Genomic DNA, 22010 nt, shown 5'->3' on the forward strand with positions numbered 1-22010 from the left:
TTTCTTCAACTTGTTGTTTGAATGTGTATTATATGCGTCATTATATACTGATGACTGGTGCTTCATTGAGTTTTTCAGATTTTCTTAATAGCATAGTTTTAAACTGTCAATCTTCTTGAAATACCTAGGAAAATGGCTACCAGCACTACGTGAGGTCAAGCTTGAAGATGTGAATCCTGACTACGATTTCTAATTTCAAGGACGTAGCGAGCAACGTTGACACAACCCAGGTAGCATACAAAGTCTTCAAAACGTCGTATCAATGGATTCAGCATCTCAAACAGATTTTTGACTAAACTCGACGCATTACAAACGTCGCAAGCATTAAAGCCTAAAAACGAGGGGTGAATACGTTTCGAAGATGTTTTCATAAAACTGGCTGTATCTGTTCAGTTAGCTTGCTGGGCTTTCGACGGTGCCGTTCCTGGCGAGAGAATTTTCCATTTATGAAGCGGTTCTCGTTGTGTCAAAGTGCTGCTGTGTTAGCCCTGCATTAGCATGAGTGCGGCTAGAAAAAAGAAGACTTTTGTGCTGTTGACCTGCCGTCAGAAGAGACGAACAATTACAAATGAAGTTAACACCACAACATGCCACGAAGAAAAGGTACGGGAGTGCAGTAAAATTGAAGCCGCTCTTTGTGACGCGGACAATGGCTTCACGTCGACTTCGGAGGAGCGCTGCCAGTCAGTAGACTATGCGGGTGTTAGGGCTGGTTACCCCAGTCGTGGGAAAAAAAGTCTGCAATTATTGCATTTCAGCGGTGCTAGCAGATGGTGCAGAAACTTGTAGGTTAAGACGCTCGAGAGCACTTTAAGGACCGTGCAGAGAGTCACAGAAAGAAAAACGCTAGGCGTAATGTTAGGAGACAGAAAGAGAGTGATGTGAATCAGAGAACGAAAGGGGATAGCCAGCCTTCTAATTGGCATTAGGAGAAATAAATGGAGCTGGCAAAGGCCATATATTGCGTAGGACAGATAACTGGTGGACCACTATAGTTACAGAATAAGTGCGAAGTGAATGGATTAGCAGTTCAGGACGGTACAAAATTAGGCAGGGTGATAAAACTAGGAAATTTGCAGGGGCAAGTTGAAATCAGCTAGCGGAAGACAGGGAAAATTCATGTTGCTGGGAGAGGCCTTTGTATTGCAGTGACATTTAAAATAGGCTGTTGCTACTGATAATAATGATGATGATGCAAATGATGTTGGCATACAATGGTAATATTAGCGCCAGCGAGTGGGCTTATATAAAGCGCGAGTGCGCTTTTGCTTATCTTCAATTCCACCTTGAGCGTTGGACTTGCGTTGTTTTAACATTTATGACAGAATTCCGCCTTCATTTTTGTTGATATTAATTTAAGACACTTTACTTAATACGACGTAATTCGAAAATGCACATCTTTCTTGCTTTTAAGGACCCAACTGTTATATCCATATTAACAGACTACTTCTTTCTTTTTCAGCCGCCAACAAAAGCAGGATACAAGCGTGAAAGGTAGGAGTCTTCTGACTCAAGGTTTAGGAAGCTCTGCAGCCTAAACTGACGCTGTGGGGTTCTGATCCCAAATTTAAGTGACCCCATTTGAACAGCAGCAGAATACGAGATATGCATACAAGTAAATGCAGGGAGTTTAGCTAGAATTTGTACAGTTTGCTACCCTATACACGGCGAGCGCAGACGCTATCGGCACATTCAGCTAGCTGCTGCTGTCAATTATGCTTTATTGTCATCCCTTTTTAAACAAGTGGGTGACAAATAGCCACCTGGACTGCTTGGTCTAATCAGGTGCCTTCTAAATGCAATGTGGCGCAACCTGCTGGGTATACGTGAAGTTGGCTGGGTATAGTACAAGCTGTAGCTCGGCGCCTTGAGTAATGCTGTCAATAGTAAGTAAAACCCAACTCAGTTGATCGGATCGCACCCCTAGCGTTAATTTCTGCCCTTACTTAAGACTTCAGGTATTGCTGAAGGTATCTACGTTAGTCGGGATCAGCCTGGAACAAGCTTGTCGAAGGGGCATCACATTTTCGTAGCCTAACCACGCAGAACGCAGAAGGCCGAAGCAGACAGCACGGTGGAGCTTCTGAAGCCATCATTGGTGCTCTTTTCGTTTTCATTCCATACTGCCACAAATAAGAATTTACAGTCATTTACGAAGTTTCTGATGACTAGTGAAACCGCATATCCAAATAAGCGAAAGTTTATAGCAAGACAGGCATGGCACACAAAAAACGTCCAGATGACAAGCATAAGAAAATCACCTCACTTGGCGCTGACAGAAACAATTGCCCGCATCACCCAGCAGCGAGTATCTATCTACACGTACACCAAAGCCATCAATATAGTGCTAGCGCGAACATCTGAATTTTTCGTTTCGTTTGTGTTAGTACTTCGTTGCTTTCCCACGTACGACAATGTTCATGAAAACAAACCGTAGCTGTTGCGATAGCATTTAGGTGAGAAAAACTGAAGGTCAGCCTTTAGAGGTCCGGCTGTCCAAAGGACCGAACACTACTGAGGAAAAAGAGGATAAAGCGACATGACAATTAATAATAAGTAACAATCCAGACAAACTGCCACAGAATGACGGTCCAGGTATGTGCGGTTCGCACTCAAGCAATGTAGGCGACACACCGTACTGTCACCTCCAAAACGCGTCACGTACAGCCGGGCTCCTACCTCGCACTTGCGTTCACATGCTGCGCAATCTAGCATTGAAGCCATGAAGTCCGTGTCTGACGCATGCTTTAATGCATATTCAGTCAAGATTGTGTGAATATTGGTGACGTGGTTTCAATTCTGCCCAACGCAGGATAAATGTTAAAGGGTATTTGTTGTCACTGAAGACCGGCACATACTCAGTAGCACAAACTCAGTGGTCTAAGGTGGTCTGACGGTTGGTTTTGAATCCGGTTCTCTCAGCACAAGAGCTCGATAATCTAACCATTAGACCGTGAGCCACACAGCGAGCAAACGTGGCGTGAAAGAGCTTAGACATAGACAGCCAAACACACCGGAACCTGGTCGATCTTCACAAAGAACGGTAGTCGTAATAATATTAGAAAAAAACATTGCGCAAACTGCAACGCCAGTCAGAAGCATGCTAGTAGTGCTATCACGGGCATCAGTACCTTAAATGCGGCCTCATTATGTGGCAAGGTCACCAGCGCAAGTTGGGGGGATATAAAATAATAATGAAAACTCCATTTGCATAAAATTAATAAGCAGAGTGCATAACATTGAACTGGCACTCACACAAGATGGAGCAGGCACTCAGATGAAATTCGTAAGGTTGCCGTTCGCGAAGTTGTGCAGGGCCCTGACAGCACGCCTTTACTTATGAGGGCGCTACCAAAGTCTAAGTAGGTTTAATGCGTTAGCGTTATTTGATCTTGCCGCTGTGTGCGGGGTTAGGGCGACGTTGAGGAAGGCTTTGAGAAATGAATGTTTATTTGTATTAAGTACAGCAATACAGAAAGCAAAACATAAAAGCAAAAAGCAAATACGTTGCAGCTCGGCCTCCTCCTTATAAAATTTGTCATGTATAAAAGTCATGAATAATAACTGCATTGCCATTGCCAAAGATGCTGCAAAGGAATTCTTAAACGCTATGCACTGTTAAGACAAGTAAAATATGTATTTTTTCATACAGGAATATACTCATATTTCCCAAATATTCTGCCCAAAATAACTGACATCAATGCTTCCATGTTTTTTTGTCTAATAACAGGTAAAAACATATCAGTTCGAAACCAGCAAAGCAGTGCATGCCCCTGATATGAAAATTGTAGAGGCCATGAAATAAACAACTTGAAGACAAACATAATTATGAAACTTTCTGTTTCAAAAACCTTGTTTACATTTTTGTACATATGCAACCGCCAGAGAAAAATCTCGATGACGCTGTCCTTTGTTCTAGTGTATTGCGCAGGAGCAGCGGTCACCGGTCGTGTATTGAGAGTAATTGCAAAGAAATTAGAGTGTTACAGAGAGCATATAAAGAAAGCAGGAGTCCTGCAAAATATACGAGGGCGAGTCAAATGAAAGTGAGCAAATGCGATATGACAAACGAGGTACCTTATTTAAAAGTAATCTCCATGAGCATTTAGACATCTTTCCCACTGAATAACGAGTCGCGTGATTCCCGTGTCATAAAACTCTTTGGGTTGCTGCTTCAAAAACTCTGTAACTGACTCGTTTAGGTCATCGTGCTGATGACAAGCATGCCGTTCATCACTGGGAAGTACCAGGCTCGCAGCGTTAGAGAAAGCAAATGCGGACAAGACAGATCATGTTTACTGTTGTGTGCCCAGATACGACTCAAAGGGTATAAACCTTTCTTAGAGTGTTTGCATTTCGAACTCCACGCGCAGGCTTCGAGGTGATGCCGCGCATGTGGCCGAGTGTTCAACACCATCAGCGGAATCCTATTTTTATGTTCACTGCAGGAAGAAGGCATCTCCCTGCAATCTCCAATTACTCCTGTCTTGCGCTACCTGATTACAACTTGCGCCGGCAAATTTCCTAATTTCTTCACCTCACCTAGTTTTCTGCCATCCCCCACTGCGCTTCCTATCCCTTCGCACCCATTCTGTAACTATAATGGTCCACCGGTTATGTGCTCTACGCATAACATGGATTACCAAGCTTCATTTTTGTATACTAATGTGGGCTAGAATAGCGGCTGTCGTTTTTTGCTCTCAGATCCACACCCCTCTTAATGTTTCTTAACGTCACGCCTAATATTTGTCGTTCCAACGATCCTTGCGCGCTCCTTAACTTCTCGAGCTCCTTTGTTAACCTTTTAGTTTCTGCCCCGTATGTTGGCACTCGTAGAATGCAATGATTGCACACTTTTCTTTTCAACGACAGTGGCAAGCTCCCACTCAGGATTGGTAATGCGTGACATATCCACTCCAATGCATATTTATTCTTCTGTAAATTTTCTTCTCATAATCAGGGTCTCCGTTGAGTAAGTGACCTAGATATGACGGAGTGTTTATAAGGATGCGTAAATGAGGAGTCCCGATGCCGTACATGTCGCATACATAACTCGGTTGCATGGTGCAAAAACATTGTGCAGCTATATTTCATTTCATTTCATTTCTCTCAGGGCCGAAGCATTACAGAGAGGAGTAGGTGGCATCAAAACAAAACGAAAAATTATTATGCATTTTAGCAGCAAAGCAGGGTTACGACAAGTTGTTAACGAGGGCGTTTTTGAATTCGTTGGCATTGACGATTGAAACAACGAAAGCAGGAAAGTGGTTCCAGTCGCCGCTCGTTGTCGGAATGAATGAATTAAAATGAAGATTAGTGCAGCAACATGGCACGTCAACCTTGAACTGATGATCCTTTCTGCAAGAAATGTACAATGGTGGTAACAAAAGAGGAGCCGCTTAAAGTGGGATTGTAATGCTAGATTTTATGAAATAGTCAAAGATGTGAAACTTTGCGACGAAGTGGCAGGTTAGGCAAATCAAGCTTGAATTTCATTGATGTGAGACTTGCTGTACGCAATGGTTAGATAAAATAAAAGGTGCTGTGCGGTTCTGAATGGCTTCTATGCAGAGGTTAAGTGAAATGCAAACCGCGTTACCGTCAACAGTCATTGAGAGATGGGTCCTGCCGTTTTTTCACGTAACAGCACGATCAGTTAATTTCTTGCTTTCTTTCAGTGAACCCTGGTTGCAGCTTTCACTATCAGTCAGTGGCAACACTGTAATACTAAAAGTTGATGTTCAAGGTGAGAACAACATTATTTCTTGCGTTTCGTAAAAAGCTCATGTCACGGAAGAAAGTGCTGGAGCAAATGACTTATGTATGACGAATACTTGCCAATTACACAATGTATGCTTAGTCATTACGATGACTAAATCTGAAGCCGAGATGCCACGAGTTCTGATGTAGCATTTGCCAGTAGGTAAACTGCATTATTATCATCAACACATTCATGGCCACTGTTGGACGGACCCTCTCAAAGGTATCTCCAGTCACCCCATGTATTCTATAAAAATTATGGCATTTTGCGTGCCAAAACGATGATCTCATTATGAGGCATGCCGTAGGGTTGGACTCCAAAGTAATTTTGACCACCTGGTGTTCTCCAACGTTCACCTAAATTTAAGTACATGGGCGTTTTTTTTTTCATTTCGCGCCATTGAAACGCGGTTGCCGTGGCCAGGATTTGATCCCGCGGCCTCTTGCTTAGCAGCGCGACAGCAAAGCCATTCAGCAAACACAGTGGAACACCTCATGTACTCAGTACATTGGGAGATCAAGTGTAATATTTTGTGTTCATTGTGGCACCTAATTGCTTCGATATATATTTTCGTCAGCGCCATTTACAATATCGTCCGCACCTAACCTTTGTGACCCTTGGTCTTGAGCGAAATTACCACGTTAATGTGAGCATAAAAACGGTCATATTGTGGCTATTGATTTCCTTGCGCCTCTGACTCCATTCATATTAGACATCACGAGACACACTAAGCCCTTTGTTAGCATTATTTGGAACATAAGCGCAGGGCGCATTCGCCTCATGCTGTGATCAGTTCCTCATCGGCTGAGTCACCACGTTGAAATTTCTGCCTAAAAGTTTCCTTATTTGATCGCACAAGCTCGTGGGGAATGTTCAGTACGTTAAGCATCATCTATTAGCTTGTCATAAAGCGATATTCCACCACCTGGGTGACGACGCAGCAAAACAAAATGGCTCACTCTGCTGCATAGCCACACGCAAAGCTACTGATTTCACCCTTATTCTGGGGTGTTTTTCCATAGCTCCCAAGCAATAGATTTGTGGCGATGCCGGCAAAAGCCCATTGCTGTTTTTTTAGAACTTGGAAAAACCACACGAGGGTATAAAACTGAATACTAATGCTAAACAGTGCACCACGGTGACGACGTTGCAGACCGAGTGCCGCTGCTAGCACGTGATAATATCGCATCTAATTAATGTCTTGATCACATGCGCCTTTATTACTACAAGTACATTAGCACCCTCCCCCATTTTTCCTCTACTTCCTGCCCCGTGCAACCGAAAAAGAAAAAAAAATATTCCTGTAATACTTTTCGTTACCATTGCTTCATTTAAATTTGCGCTCATGTCAACGCCAACTTCAATAAGAACAATTGTTAGAAATATGTATGTTCTGCTTACCGCCATGAGAACTTATTTTATGTTACAGCACTGCTCTGGTTGTAATAGCATACTTTGAAAACGTCAGCATGAATGCCACCATGTCATTGCGTACGCTAGCCGTATTGTTTCACCTACGGAGTGCAATTATTCTATTGCTTATCACGAGTGTCATGCCCTCGTTTGGTTAGTGGGTAAATTTCATGCCTGTTTCGAAGAACGGCCATTCACCGTTATCACCGGGCATCTTGGCCTGTGTTTCTAAAATATCTGTCTGGACGTCCTGGTTTGTGCACTCCACTACTCCAAGAGAACTTATAGTTCTTCACAAGATCAGCCGATAGCATGAAGACGTTGGCTGCTTTTGATGTAATGACCCAGCGGACTTTCCCGAGCATGGCGAGTCTGGTTTCCCTTAATCTCTTTGTTATATTTATGATTGGCGACGCCGAGAGCTCCACTCACAGAACCTCATCGCAAGACTTTCTTCTCACACACCTGCCCCTTCTCTGCCTATGTTGGCGGTCCATCACGGTGTTTTTAACCGTTACAGTCTGCTTCCTGACAGACCTGATTTGCTGGTAGACTCCCGGTCATCTGACTCAGACTGTCCTTAGTACTGGCCATCTGGGAGTCGTGGCGTATGACCCTATTCGACGTAGTTTCCTTGGGCGCGGTTTTTACCATTCAGTCGGACATTACGTCGCTTCCTGCGAATCCTGCCAGTGTTGCAAGAAACCAGCAATAACCCTAGCTGGCCGTCTTCAGCCCAATAGTGCGCTATCCGAGCCTTTCTTTAGTGTTAGTCTTGACTTTTACCTTTTTCCGCAGTCTGTAAGTGGAGATAATTTGATTGCAGTGGCCAGGTACACTATATTGCGGGCCCTTCTAGCCAGCTGTATAACCAGCACCCACTGCGAACCGCGTGAATTGCTCCTTCTATGGTCGCGGTCATGGTGCGTCGGCCTCAGAACAAGTTGGTCTTGCCTTGCTGTGGCCCTTACCGCATTTTCCTGCATGTTACCGACGCCACGTACTGAATTACGCCGCTTGATCCTGTTGTGACTCCACCTTCCTCCGAGGTCGTCTTCGTTTCCCATATCAACAGACGCCTTTCGGCGCTACCACACACTCGGACGGTGCAATCGGCAACTGGTGTGATGTGGCATAACGTTTCCACAGAGACCCGGAAGGTGAGGACAGTGCTGAAGCTCACACAGATTGATTCACCGGACTACTTAACATCTTGGATCCCAGTAAACGCGTTCTACACATATATGTTGTACAACCTTCTCGTAACACTGACGCGTTATACAATAAAGACAAAGAACACCGGTTTCCGCAATATCTACAGCACAGACTGAATACATATGCAAAGAATGGCATGCTATTTGTCGCTGACTCAAAGCCGTCCATGCCGACTTCATTCCGATGGCGCGTAACGCAAAAGCGCTCATGCGTTCGCATTTTGGTGCGTTCAAGCGAAACAAAATGCACATGTCTGTTCCTTTCCGCGAATTCTGTTATCTATCCTCTAGTGTTTTCAGAACTGATGGAATAGTTGCCGATTGTTTGTTCCCTAGCCTGCTATTTCCCCACTTTTGCGTTGAAGTCTCTCATGACAAGATTAATCTGAGTTTGCACCGTTATCATCGCTAATTGTTCATACATGTACAAGTTCATAAAACTATGCTATTTCTTCATCATTACGATTGAAGTTTGGAGCGTAGGCTTGTAATACCTGTATCCTATAGTTTCCCTTAGCTTTACACGAAGAGTTCTACCTTCGGTAGAAATCATCATTGTTGCCCGCTACGTTTTCTTGTATTGGAAATCCTGCCCTGTATTCTCTCCTATTCGTTAGAAATCTGTAGTGGAGGACGTGATCATTAGTCAGCACTGCGTAAGCCTCACCAGTTCTTCAAACCTTACTAAGGCTACCTATGATATTCCGAACAATGCCTGATTGTTAAGCCTGCTAAGCTAGTCTCCCGCGAGCCTCAGATGGCAAGAATATGACATCACCGTAATCTACAAGTCCTGACAAAAACACTGATGCCGATGGCCTGTCACGCACCCCCATTGACCCGCCGCAGCAAGATGACGAGGGTGACGACGCCTTCCTTGGAATAGTAAGCGCGGAAGACTTCGTTGAACAGCAACGAGCAGACCCGGTGCTAAAAGGCCTCGTCGAGTATTTAGAAGGAAATACCGACGTTGTCCCTAGGAAATTTAAGCGACGATTGTCTTCCTTCTCCCTTCCAAACAACCTATTCGTAAAGAAGAACTTCCCAGTCACCGCCAACTACCTTCTTGTTGTTGCCTCAGCGCTGCGTCCAGAAATACTGCACGCCCTACATTACGATCCGACCGCTGAGCCCCTTGGATATTCCCGGGTTCTATCGAGGATACAGGAAAGGTATATTGGCCGCGCCTCACCACCGACGTCACCCATTACTTCAAGACATGCCGAGACTGCCAGCGACGCAAGACAACATCGACAAGGCTAGCGGGATTACTACAGCCGATCGAGCCTCCTTGCCGACCATTTCAGCCGATCAGGATGCATTTGTTGGGACCCCTTCCGACGTCAATATCCGGAAATGGGGAGATCGTCGTGGCGAAGGAGTACTCACGTTTCGCTGAAACAAAAGCTTTGTCGAAAGGTAGTGCAGCCGAAGTGGCAAAATTCTTCGTCGCGGACATCCTGTTGCGACCTGGCACCACAGAAATCCTCATCACCAACAGAGGAACGGCCTTTACAGCGGAGTTCATCGAAAACATTCTGCAATACAGCCAGAAAAGCCGCAAGGAGGACAACGGCCTACCACCCGCAGGCGAATGGTCTTACGGAGCGCCTGAATAAGACCCTCGCCGACATGCTAGCAACGTACGTCGACGTCGAACACTAGACCTGGGATGCCGTCCTGCCGTACATAACCTTCGCTTACAACGCGGTGGTGCAAGAAACAGCACACATAACGTTGAAGCTCGTTCACGGAAGGAACCCTACGACGACCCTCGACGCCATGTTGCCGCAAGTCACTGAAGAAAAGAACCTTGACGTCACCGCCTATCTCCAGCGCGCCGAAGAAGCCTGAGAACTCGCCCGCCTGCGCATCAAGAACCAGCAGAGGACCGACAGTCGACACTACTGTTGGAACCTCAGTGCTGACGCCCGTTATTGCAAATGGGTCGCAAGCCCCGAGGGTAGCGTTGGCCTGGCGGCCTGGGGCACAACTGGAAGCATCCGAAGGTCCCGGCAAAGCATGAGTCGACTGGTAACAGAACAACTTGTTTATTCTAACATCGCAATAGAGCGGCCGGTCAGGTCGACCGAAGTGGAGCGACGGGAGTGCACGTTACTCAACAGAAGAAATCGGAGCCTCCCTCGGCGTCCGGGAGCAGCTGCTCTTATACTCTCGGAGTTGAGGGCAAGAAGGAACGCCTCATCACTGGCGCACGTGACGGCGCCACGGACACGCTGAGAGACATGTTGAGACGAGTGTAGTGACGCATCGCCGAGCCGGCGCCGATCAGACCTCCTCGCTTCACACTTGGGGAGCTCCTCTCCCCGGCTGCCACGCTTTGACAAGCGTGGGCACACACACACACACGCACACACGAAGACACGTGGCACTGAAACACGCCTGGACGCGCTTGGCGGGGAGGCTTTGCGGCAGCTCCGAACGGGCCAAAATGTCCGCCGCTTTGAACGAAGCCCCGGCGTCCGTTGCATCCGCGCCGGCTATACCGCGCGTCGTAGGCGAAACGTAACAGACCGCCCCGCCGGGGGAAGGAGATCCCAATGGTCAGGGGACTGCATCCGCTGTCCGGAGGGATGTCGCTTGATGATGCTCATAACCGAAGTCGGTCGTCCTTCGGCGTTTCTTGAGCGCAGCGCAGAGAAGGCCTCGTTCTCTCGTTCAGGTTCACACAGGACACTGCAAAGTGACTTCGGGAGAGTTGACATTTTTGTTCTCGTTCCCGGCAAGCGTTAGAACTACGCCGAAAGTCAACCGCTCAGACAGCAAGCACGGCACAACCCTCACTAAGCCCTGCCAGGCTGTTTCCCCTTTTATACTACTGCCTAGTTCCTTACAGTAGTTTAGCAGCACTCAGAACGCGTCCACAAATCGGAAAATTGCACTAGAAAGCACATCATCACTTTGAAACACTACACAAAAGCAATAGGTTAAAAATCCTGCCTCAGGAAGAAAAACATCAGTAACAAGCAATTTTGAGGCTGATTCCCACGTTAGGGGCTTCGACTTAAGCCATCGGCGTTACCGTTGAGACTACCCTTTTTGTAACGCACCTCAAAGGAACATTGTTGCAAAGCGAGGCTCCAGCGCAGGAGGCGGCCATTTTTGGGAGAGATGGTCTGCAGCCATTGGAGAGGGCAGTGATCCGTCTCAATGATAAACCTCGAGCCGGCTAGGTAGCATGACAATTTCTGAACGGCCCACATGATACACGCACACTCTTTCTCGGTGGCGCTGTACGCCTGCTCACGACTGGTCAGCTTACGACTAGCATACAGGACGGGGTGTTCTACTTCTCCATTTTCCCGTTGGCACAGTACAACGCCCATGCCTCGCTCACTAGCATCGCACTGAACAACGAACCCTTTTGTGTAGTCGGGCGATCGTAGCACAGGCTGGCTTGTTAAGGCGCTCTTTAGGGCGCTAAAAGCTCTTTCCTTTGTCTCGTCCCTGACGACTGTTTGCGGCTCTGTCTTTCTTAGAGCATCCGTCAGGGGAGCCGCGATATCAGAGTACCTGGGGATGTACCTCTGATAGTAGCCGGCGACACCTAAGAACGACCGAATATCGGTCTTCGTGCGCGGTTGCGGGAAGTCTCGCACAGCGGCCACCTTTATTTCAGAGGGGCGGCGACGACCCCGACCAATCACGTGACCGAGGTAGACAACCTCGGCCTGTGCTAACTGGCACTTGGGAGCCTTGACTGTCAAGCCCGCATCGCGCAGGCGGGTTAGCACTGCCCGCAAGTGGGCCATATGCTCAGGCCAGGATGCGGAGAATATCGCTACGTCGTCTAGATACGGTAAAGCGAATTCTTGCTGTCCCCGCAACACTTTATCCATGAGGCTTGAAAAGCAGTATGGCGCGTTCTTCAAACCAAAACTCAAAACTTTAGGACGGAATGTCCCCATTGGTGAAATGAACGCCGCATACCTACTAGCCTCTTCTGTAAGTGGAACCTGCCAATAACCCCTGACAAGATCTAGGGTGGAAATAAACTGAGCGCTACTCACTCTCTCAAGGCGCTCCTCGATGTTAGGGATCGGATAAATTTGATCCTTAGTGATGGAATTAAGCCTGCGGTAGTCGACGCAAGGACGAGGTTCCTTGCCCGGTACCTCAACTAAAATCAAAGGGGAGGTATAATCACTCTCACCCGCCTCAATAACACCGAGCTGTAGCATTTTCTTTACCTCAGCCTCCATAATATCGCTCTGGCGGGGTGACACCCGGTACGCCTTGGATCGTACTGGCTCTGGGAAGGTAAGTTCTATGTCATGAGTAAGGACAGAAGTCCTACCAGGCCTCTCAGAGAACAGACCTTGAAACTCTTGTAAGAGCTGGTGTAGTTCGGTTTTCTGCTCAGGCGACAGCGATGCTTTACTGATTAAGTCACTAATGACTTGATCGGTGTCTTTCCTGTTCGTCACTGAGCCTAGTCCCGGAAGCTCGACCGGAAGCTCTTCGGGAACGTTTACCATCATGCACACCACAGCTTCCCGTTGTTTATAGGGTTTGAGCAGATTACAGTGGTAAACTTGCTGTGCTTTCCGCTTTCCTGGCAGACTCACCACGTAGTTAACGTCCGACAGTTTTTGAACAATCCGTGCTGGGCCCTCCCACTGCACGTCGAGTTTGTTCTTTAGCGACGTGCGCAATATCATGACCTCATCGCCCACCTCAAAACGACGGGCCCTGGCTGTCCGATCATAATAGACCTTGGCCCTCTGCTGGGCCTTTGCCATTGCTTCACCTGACAACTCCTGTGCCCTTCTTAAGCGTTCGAGGAGCCGAAGCACGTACTCCACCACGACTGGGTCGTCGCCCCTGCCTTCCCACGATTCTCGAAGCATGCGAAGCGGAGACCGCAGCGAGCGACCGTACACCAGCTCAGCTGGCGAAAACCCCGTAGCCGCATGCGGCGCGGTCCTTAATGCAAACATCACCCCAGGCAGACACAGCTCCCAGTCAGTTTGATGTTCAAAACACAATGCTCTCAACACGCGCTTCATGACGGAGTGGAGCTTCTCCACGGAATTCGACTGTGGGTGGTACACTGAGCTGTGTAACAGCTTTACCCCGCACCTTTCGAGAAAGGCTGTCGTCAAAGCGCTCGTAAACACCGTGCCCTGATCTGACTGAATTTCCGCAGGAAAACCAACTCGCGCAAATATGGACAGTAGTGCATTGACTATCTCAACTGAGCTGAGTTCTTTAAGCGGCACTGCTTCAGGGAACTTTGTCGCTGGGCAGATCACAGTCAAAATGTGCCTGTACCCCATGGCTGTTACCGGCAGAGGTCCCACTGTATCAATAACGAGCCGTCTAAAAGGCTCCGTAATGATAGGTACCAACTTCAACGGCGCTCTCGATTTGTCCCCTGGTTTGCCCGCCCGCTGACAGGTGTCACATGTCTTCACAAAGTGGTCTGCGTCCCGAAAACACCCTGGCCAATAGTACTCTTGCAAGAGACGGTCCTTAGTTTTCTTAACTCCTAGGTGTCCGGACCACGAACCCCCATGCGACAAGCGCAACAGATCCTGACGATAGCATTGAGGCACGATCAGCTGATCGAACTCCACTCCCCTGCGGTCTAGATACTTCCGGTACAGGACCCCACCTCTTTCCACAAAGCGAGCATTTTTCTTGGCGATACCTTCCTTGACAATGCAGCGTATGTTTTCTAGGCTGCCATCCTCCTTTTGCTCGGCTATCAAAGCCGACCGGCTGACTTTTAGCAACCTATTAAGTCCGTCTGACGTAGGCGCGATGAGCAAATCTGCAGATAGCTCTTCTAACTGTCCCGCATCGGGAATTTCCTCTCCAGTATCTAGTGCCTTTAACGCTACAGGCTCAATTTTATTCAGTTCGGGCGTGCTCTGAATATCAGCTTGCTGCGCCTCTGACCCTTTCTCACTGTTCGACAACGTCGGCCCCGCAACTACCGCCTTTGCAGCGAGCTCCCGAACCTTCGATCTGGTTAAGGCCTGAACGCTAGCCTCACCAAACAAAAGCCCCTTCTCGCGCAGGAGGTGATCGGACCTGGTCGAAAATAGGTACGGGTACTGGGGGGGCAGCATAGATGACACTGCGGCCTCCGTCTCAAGTGCTCCGAAAGGTCCTTCAATAAGCACTTTTGCTACGGGCAGACACTCGCTATGAGCTTCCACGGCTTGCTTGATCCATGCACACTCGCCCGTGAACATATCGGGTTCTACGTAAGAGGGGTGAACTACATCCATTGTAGCTGCGTAATCGCGAAGCACTCGGCACTCTTTCCCGTTCACGAGGAGGTCTCGCATGTAAGGCTCGAGAAGCTTCATGTTCTCGTCAGTGCTGCATATGGACAAAAACACGACTTTTGTTTTTGTTTCTGGACACTGCGCCGAAAAGTGACCCGGCTTCTGACACGTATAACACACGCGCGCTTGCCTCATCTCGAACCGTTTTCTGCGTTCGGCTTCGGCTGCCGCCGTCTCCTTACGTTCGGTCGGACTGCTTTCACTCGCATCCGAACTACGTGTGTCCCCCTTTGCTCTCATGGGTGTGAACTTCGGCCTCTCAAACTTGGAGCCAAATTCACCCTTTTGACCGTCCTTAGCTCCGCGAGCCCGACGCGTCACAAACTCTTCGGCTAGCTCAGCGGCTCTAGCCACCGTACTAACGTCTGGCCTATCCAAGACCCAGTACCGCACGTTCTCAGGTAACCGACTATAAAACTGTTCCAGCCCGAAACACTGCAGAACTTTCTCGTGGTCACCAAACGCTTTCTCTTCTTTGAGCCACTCCTGCATGTTTGACATTAGCCTGTAGGCAAACTCTGTATATGACTCACTTCTGCCTTTCTCATTTTCCCGAAACTTCCGACGGAACGCCTCCGCTGACAGTCTGTACTTTTTTAGCAGACTCGATTTCACTTTGTCGAAATCCTCTGCCTCCTCTCTCTCCAAGCGAGCGACTACGTCGGCCGCCTCGCCGGGTAACAAAGTGAGCAAGCGCTGTGGCCACGTTTCCCGAGAGAGCCCCTGCTTCTCGCACGTTCGCTCAAAGTTAACCAGGAACAAACCAATGTCCTCTCCAAGCTTAAACGGCCGCATCAGGTCAGTCATTTTGAACAATACTCGTTCTCCTGCACCGTGTGCCTGACTTCCATTACGAGCGCGTTCCATCTCTACCTCGAGACGCTTCATTTCCAAAGCGTGGTCGCGCTCTTCTTTTTCTTTCTCTTTTTGTTCTTTTCGTTCGCGCTCCTGTTTCTCTTTTTGCTCTTTAAGTTCGCGCTCCTGTCTTTTTGCCGTCTCCCGCTCCTCAATGGTCTCAAGGCATTCCGACAGCTCGTCATCCTCAGCTTCTAACTCCAGAATAGCCCTTAGCAGTTCTGGTTTTCTGAGTTTGTCTGAGACATCCAGACCCAACTCTCTTGCAAGCTCCAGCAATTTCGGTTTGCGCAACGACTTCAAATCCATGGCTGCTCTGAATGCTGCTTTCTCTACTGCCTACTATTGTCTTGCCGCAAACTAACCCGGCAGCAACGACAACCACAATTACCAGCTCTGTTTCTGACACTAACAAAAGCCTGGCAAAACTCAGAAGAAGAAAGTCCCGCACTCACCAAACCTCGCAGCCAAGAATTCAGCGCAGTCGTTCCGCTGCAGGCAACTAGTCATCACACAGGGCTCGTTGCACTGCTCCCGGATGGTCGTTGTGCTGCTCAGCATACAGTCAACCGCATCTCTTCGCTGCTGGCCTCCGTTGTCGCGATCTCACCGCTGGCAACCAGCTGTTGGAACCTCAGTGCTGACGCCCGTTATTGCAAATGGGTCGCAAGCCCCAAGGGTAGCGTTGGCCTGGCGGCCTGGGGCACAACTGGAAGCATCCGAAGGTCCCGGCAAAGCATGAGTCGATTGGTAACAGAACAACTTGTTTATTCTAACATCGCAAAAGAGCGGCCGGTCAGGTCGACCGAAGTGGAGCGACGGGAGTGCACGTTACTCAACAGAAGAAATCGGAGCCTCCCTCGGCGTCCGGGAGCAGCTGCTCTTATACTCTCGGAGTTGAGGGCAAGAAGGAACGCCTCATCACTGGCGCACGTGACGGCGCCACGGACACGCTGAGAGACATGTTGAGACGAGTGTAGTGACGCATCGCCGAGCCGGCGCCGATCAGACCTCCTCGCTTCACACTTGGGGAGCTCCTCTCCCCGGCTGCCGCGCTTTGACAAGAGTGGGCACACACACACACACGCACACACGAAGACACGTGGCACTGAAACACGCCTGGACGCGCTTGGCGGGGAGGCTTTGCGGCAGCTCCGAACGGGCCAAAATGTCCGCCGCTTTGAACGAAGCCCCGGCGTCCGTTGCATCCGCGCCGGCTATACCGCGCGTCGTAGGCGAAACGTAACACTACAATCTTCGATGACGCGACGTCGAGTACCAGCCCGGCAATCGTGTTTGGATTCGGACGCCGATACGCTGACGAGGACTGAGCGAGAAGCTTTTACGCCGCTATTTTGGACCGACACATTGGCGCACTCGACTATGAGGTCGTACCAGACGGAATTTCGCTATCACAGCAGCGCCGCTAACGAACTGAAATAGTCCACGTTGTTCGACTTAAGCCGTTCTACCAGCGCTAATGAACTTTGGGACTTTCCGTAGTAAACCTTTGGACATTTTTGGACTGTGTTACTTTGGACTTTGTTTCTTGATAAGTGTCCTTTTGTGTTTCGCTCTCCTGTCAGTAGCATCGAGACGATGCTTTTTGAGAGGGAGGCATTGACACGTGAACTTGTTTATCTTTTTCGGGTGAGCGCTTTTTACCGTCAAGCAAATGTTATCGCTCAGCGCAGCACGTGCTTGCATCTATCAAAATTTTCTGGAATGTTATCGGTGGTTCTATCCGCTGTCGGTTGTCGCCGAACATTGTGTAATTTGATTGCATGTAAGCGCGATGCGAATAGGGTAGAACTTTCTGGAAGACTCGTGGGCACCAGCGATTACTCTGGAACGTTCGATGCCTCATGTACAAAAGCTGACTGCGCTTGACCCGCTGATCTAATTTCGACCATCGCCGACCGTGTTCGCCGTTGTTGCTGTGGTTTGAGTGTAACTTTCTTTTTGTAGGCACAAGTTCTCCCACCAAAAAGTTTGTTTTGTCATTCATAGTTTCACAGCTGTAATATTCACCCACACTACTACGTGACAATATTCAGATTCAGAAGTCTGCTACACACCACCACCCATTTTACTTTGATACGTGAATTAATTTCTCAATCAAAATTCGGTACTTGGTATACAAATATATTTAACATTGCACTATTTGTTCTTTCACCCTAAATGTTTAGAGTTAGGGCTGAGGCAGCAAGAAATAAATCAGAAACCACACTCACAAGAATGAACTTGAGATATAATTTTTCTTAAGATAAAATTTCAGCCAATGCTGACGGTGGACATATTCAATCCTATGCTATTTATTTTTCCGTTGCAACGAAATGGGGGAGAAGGCACTAAAAGCTGAGGAATCAACTCGACATGGTTCGGACGTCTACAGAGCGACAACAACAGAAGAAGCATTAGTTGCTCCGAGTCAAAGTACAGCAGGTGACTCTTCACGGGCTCTATTCATATGCGCGCGCACACTCACCTACACAAACCGCACACATTCACACTCATATTATATATATATATATATACGGGGCTTCTTCAAAGTTCAACACGGAGGCGCCCACCAGCGCGCGCCTGGTGGACCCACCCCGAAAACGTTAAGGAAATCATCATAATCATCATCATCTTCAGGGTGGTTACGCCCACTGCAGGGCAAAGGCCTCTCCCACACTACTTTAACTACCGTAGTCATGTACTAATTGTGGCAGTGTCGTCCGTGCAAACTTGTTAATCTCATCCGCCCACCTAACTTTCTTCCGCCCCCTGTTACGCTTCCCTTCTCTTGGAATCCAGTCCGCAACCCTTAATGACCATCGGTTATCTTCCCTCCTCATTACATGTCCTGCCATGCCCATTTTTTTCTTGATTTCAACTAACATGTCATTAACTCGTGTTTGTTCCCTCACCCAATCTGCTCTTTTCTTATCCCTTAACGTTACACCCATAGTTCTTTTCATAGCTCATTGTGTCGTCCTCAATTTAAGTAGAAACTTTGCGTAAACCTCCAGGTTTCTGCCCCGTACGTGAGTACTGGTAAGACACAGCATTTATACACTTTTCGCTTGAGGGATAATGGCAACCTGCTGTTCATGATCTTAGAATGCCTGCGAAATGCACCCCAGCCCATTCTTATTCTTCTGACTATTTCAGTCTCATGATCCGGACCCACGGTCACTACCTGCCCTAAGTAGATGTATTCCCTTACCGCTTCCAGTGCCTCGCCACCTATCGCAAACTGCTGTTCTCTTCCGAGACTGTTAAACATCCCTTTAGTTTTCTGCAGAGTAATTCTTAGACCCACCCTTCTGCTTTGCCTCTCCAGGTCAGTAAGCATGCATTGCAATTGGTCTCCGGAGTTACTAAGCATTGGTAATATCATCAGCGAATCGCAAGTTACTAAGGTATTCTCCATTAATTCTTATACCCAATTCTCCCCAATCCAGGTCTCTGAATACCTCCTGTAAACACGCTGTTAAGCAAATACGTCTTCCAAAACGTTCGCCGTCACTTTCCTACATATACATATATATATATATATATATATATATATATATATATATATATATGTATATATATATATATATATATATGTACATATATATTTATCTATGTGTGTGTATGTGTGTATGTGTGTGTGCGTGCGTGTGCGTGTGCATGTGTGTGTACCCACAGAAACACAAGCAATCATTTGTTTCCTTGTACATCATAATTGTCAGCAGGAAGAACTTAGCAAACAAACATTTGTCCCATCGTTTTGCAGTACAATGCTTCTTCACGTGATGAAGTCACTGCCACGCAATAGTGCAAATATTGGCTCCAATCAACCATCGAATGCCCTTGTATACAATAGTATACCACAATCGCCTTAGACAAGTGCCGTCCGCTCATTTACGATAACAAATCGCCAAGAGCATCCAAGAATTTAGTAAATAGCACATGGCGCACATTCGTAATTTCAACACCATTCAACGGCATTCAGTGCCAAAAGGAAGAGGGGAGAACATTTACACACTACAGTGTACATAGTAAAAATATAGACAAATTTAACAGCATTGAACTTTGACGTAATTGTTTTACGGAAACCCGCAAGGTTGAGAGAAGTAATAAATTAATGGAAAAAGAGACATCCACCCAATCGCAGCAATTGCTATGATTAGGTGGATGTATCATTTGCCCTTAATGAATTACTTCTCTCCACCTTGCGGGTTTCCAAAGAACTATTACTTCAAACTCTTTTCTTTGCTTCGAGTTGTTGACAAATTCGACTTCGCCCTGCCATATCTGCTAGCTGCGTGGTTAGCCCAGATGGTAGAGCGGCTGCCCTGGAAAGGCTGTGGTCCCGGGTTTGAGTGCCGGACCAGGACGAATTTTTTTTCAACTGTGAGACTTTTCTTTCGGGCAACCCGCATGAGTTTGCTTTGTAGCAACTGCTACGATTGGGTGGATGCCTCATTTTCCCTTAATTAAGCATTGAATTTAAATACGCATAATAAAAGGAACAAGAACATATAAGACAGTGATCAGTATTCATAAAAAGGAAGTGAAACCCTGATACATTATATTATATAAATATTGAAGGCCTGCCAGCTAATGAAAAATACCACTTATGAACTAAATGCTTTACGAATTGGATCGCGCATTCTTTTCCTATTGAATCGTATCACCGTAATCATCATCAACATGATTGCTTATTCGTCAAGGTGAATCACTCAAGCGGTGGCATCGCGTGCCAAATACCAACAAGTTTCCTTGCCTTACTATCGAGACTTTCGCTTGCTTTCAAAGATCAAATCTCAATATAGTCATTGTCTCATGTGAATCCAAAAGTTCGAAGCATTTTAATATAATCTTGTTCACACAGAACACTCGGCATTCGGAAACACGCTTAAAGGAAATTATGAGGTTCCATATGCTGACCCCAACTGCTTTATTTTACTCCTTCCAAATGGTGGAACAGGTAAGTGCGTCTTCGTTGAATATGAAGTTAGGCATGTGAATAAAATCCTGTACGCGAATGGACGGCACGCAGTCGTTTGGTGGATTCTGCGATCATCCTGATTAGAGGGGGTAGGGACTCACCGCAGTATTTCAATGGCTATGGCATTGCGTTGATGAGTACAAGGTTGCGGATTCGATCCTGCCTGTGGTGCCCGCATTACGATGGGGCTAATGCAAAGACAATCGTGAACCTTGCATTGGGTGCTGGCTAAGGAACCCCCGATGGCAAAAATATTCCGGTGTCCCCCCCTACTCATAATCAGATGCAATTATGGGTCCGTAGCACCCCTAAAATTTAATTTAAATTACAAGAGGTTCAGAATAAGGTTTGCGAGTCCCTTTCTCCAGTGCAGATTGCTGCTGATAATGCCGGTCCTAGTATGTCGCTGACGAAAGGATACCTAAACTGGGATATACGGACCTTACTTACTGCGTAATGCACTCTGCATTATAACAAGAGTTTATACCCTTGGGGGCCTATGTTTCTTCCAAAACTATATTCATCATCTAACTTGCGTATCTTTACTTTCTTCCCTTCTGAGCGCCAGGTTCCTGCACGTTATCAGGGTGACGTAGCATTCTTGATAGAAAAGGAAGGAGCACAGGGTATTCGAAAAAGGAAAGGCTAGAAATTCAGATGAAGACAATTAAAAAAAATTCTGGGGTTTTACGTGCCAAAACCACTTTTTGATTATGAGGCACGCCGTAGTGGAGGACTCCGGAAATTTTGACCACCTGGGGTTCTGTAACATGCACCTAAATCTAAGTACACGGGTGTTTTCGCATTTCGCCCCCACCGAAATGCAGCCGCTGTGGCCGGGATTCGATCCCGCGACCTCGTGCTCAGCAGCCCAACACCATAGCCACTGAGCAACCACGGCGTGTATGAAGACAATTGCTTGAGGACAAGATACATGCGAAAGGGTGCAGAGTTTTCTTTAGAGCATACACAAGCGTGTGCTGCTAAATTCAGTGTCTTCCAGGAACATTCTCTTGCGTTTACCTAAGAGCCCTCTTTGCACGGGCTCTTTCATAGTTCGTTCATGGCTGTCCCAAGCGAAGGTAGATTCCCACGGTCAAGGCACTGCACAAGAGCCCCTCAACTTGTCGTCATGTAAACACCACAGCAATTGATCGGCTGTTGAGCTCCGCAGCCTCGTAGTCCGTGATCTACATTCAATAGTAAATCAGGCTGCCAGCCGCTCATGGTGTAAACAGCCACTGCCAGCCCAGCCCTTGTTTCCTGCTGTGGTTCAAGCCTGCCTTTGGGGTGTGCAAGGCTTTCACTGTATTGCCGCTATCGTATAATTCCGGCCAACCGGTCGCGGTGGTAAGAAGGCACACGCCCGTGGCAACACCATGCCGAAGCAAGCAGCGACTTGTATCGACGAAGACACTGCGCTTGCAACGCTCTATTTTGGCATCGACATTTATGCTGCT

General features: G+C 47.5%; 1 long non-coding RNA gene across 1 annotated transcript; it reads left to right on the plus strand.

The window, feature by feature from the left end:
• Window positions 1-1462: 1462 nt before the first annotated feature.
• On the plus strand, window positions 1463-20523 carry LOC140213596 (uncharacterized). The gene is made up of 3 exons (XR_011890494.1): window positions 1463-1494; window positions 5679-5746; window positions 20434-20523. It is a non-coding gene; the product is annotated as an uncharacterized lncRNA (long non-coding RNA).
• The last annotated feature ends 1487 nt before the right edge of the window (window positions 20524-22010 follow it).

This window comes from Dermacentor andersoni, chromosome 10 (assembly GCF_023375885.2).
Source record: "Dermacentor andersoni chromosome 10, qqDerAnde1_hic_scaffold, whole genome shotgun sequence".
In the NCBI taxonomy this organism is placed as follows: domain Eukaryota; kingdom Metazoa; phylum Arthropoda; class Arachnida; order Ixodida; family Ixodidae; genus Dermacentor; species Dermacentor andersoni.